Source organism: Otolemur garnettii, unplaced genomic scaffold (assembly GCF_000181295.1).
Source record: "Otolemur garnettii isolate 467f Iridium unplaced genomic scaffold, OtoGar3 scaffold00329, whole genome shotgun sequence".
Taxonomy (NCBI): domain Eukaryota; kingdom Metazoa; phylum Chordata; class Mammalia; order Primates; family Galagidae; genus Otolemur; species Otolemur garnettii.
The window spans coordinates 272061-273903 of record NW_003852724.1 but is presented as its reverse complement, the minus strand read 5'-3'; the positions used below and the strand labels follow the sequence as shown (position 1 = coordinate 273903).

The 1843-nt window shown below is 39.9% G+C and overlaps 1 pseudogene; it reads right to left on the bottom strand.

Moving 5' to 3' along the window:
- The window catches only part of LOC100947751, a 4385-nt pseudogene that overhangs the window by 1908 nt on the left and 634 nt on the right, over nucleotides 1–1843 (bottom strand).

The window sequence follows — 1843 nt, the reverse complement described above, 5'->3', positions numbered from 1 at the left end:
ATGTTTGACAATTTCTCTTGGTGAAACAATGAAGTCATTTTTAATTAACTTCAGCTTGTTGAAACTTCTTTCAGAGGATACAATTGGGTCTTATGTTTAAAACTGCCTTTCCTCTTATGTGTTTGTTTATTTATTCATTTCTATTTTACATGGGGGCGGAGTAGGAGTGATTCCCCCCAACCTCTCCCCGTTCTCTTTTCAAGTCGCTTTAAAGGAGAGCGCCACACCTTCAGCTGCCAACAGCTGCTGCCGTTCCCACGCCCTTCCCAGCATCTGCCTCAGCCTCTCTCTGCTGAGTTGCTTTTCCATCTCTGAAGATCTCTTAGGGAAACTTCAAAGCAGCTCTAGATAGTCTCTCTTTGCAGTGTAACCATATGGCACATGTACCTGTCGCCCCAGGTCAAGGAATCCAATTCCTCCCAAATACTGTCTTCCACTTCATTGCCAGTGCTGCCTTCCACTTCAGGCAGCCACACCACTTGTTGACTATTTTCTAGGGGCTGTTTAAACAGTGGTTTACTGTACTTTCAAATTCCACGGAGGCTTATTAAGGTTTTTGAGCTCCTCTTACGAAGCTTTCAGTGAAGCAGGAACATTTTCCCCAAGCCATCGCCACAGGGATAGAGGAACATTTTAAATACATTCTCACCACATTTTTTTACTTTAAGAACTTGTCTTTCTCATCTCCAAAATGCTTTGTTGACTTCTTAGCCTTAGCAATACACAAGGTGAACATAAAGTTCGTGTGCAATTTAAAATAGTTGTGACCTTAAATTGCACATGAACTTTACGTCCACCCTGTATAATCTGAAAGTAAGTATAGGCCCTTAGTTTTAAATACGTTTTCAGCCATAACATTTTCAAGTCTTACTTAGGGTAAATAGTACTCTTTTTATAATGTAAGAGGAGTTAGGTCTAATCATATCTAGGAGATTTCATAAAGCTGACAGTCTCATTGTAACATCTTGTTACACAGCATTATTATAATTACCTCCGTGGGGATGGCAAAGAAAGGCATCTAAGATGACCCCTGCTTCCCCACAGGCACTATGCAACTTGAAATGCCAAAGTAACCCCCATAGCTATCCTTCTATGCTAAATGCTTGGGCATTTTAGGAATTATAATTGCAACGAGCTTCATCCATTGTCTTGCTGGGGAATTATTACAACTGAATGATTTAGACTTCAGGAAATGTACTTCTGGAGGAGGAGAAGCTGGCTTCTGCGATAATATCAAACCCAGAGGTAAGTAATATGCTATCCTGAGAAGAGGTTGAAAAGACAATAGTATCCAAAGACTATAAAATCAGGTTAGAAACAGGACTGTGAGAATTTTAGCAACCTGCATTGACATGTCATTAACTAACAGAACTAAGGACACCACTCGTACCAACAGGGCCAAGTCATTCTGAGAAAACTCAGCCTGAGAAAAGTAAGCCTGGAACACCAATACATATTTTCTTTGTGTGCTTCGGGAAATTCCTGGAAAGTATATTTTCTTAGACAGTTCACTGGGAAAATAGTTTGTTTTAAAACATTTACATATGAAGACTAGTTTTAAGGCCCTGACCTGGCTACATCCACCAATTCTAAATTATGTCATGAACTTTACAATCAGTCCCAATCAGTTCCCCATCTTGAAAGACCTTCTTTAAATCATTTGAGCCCGTTGTTTAATATTCCCCCTTAAATCTTTTTTTCTGAGATACTACCGGAACTCTCTTAAGATGGAAACAGTCTCACATTTTGGAAAAGTGATTAAGTAGACCCCTGCAGGGTTCCCTTTTCTGAGGGTTTAATTTCCTAGTGCTTTCCTTTCTCCCTGGGACTAGCCAAAATTAAT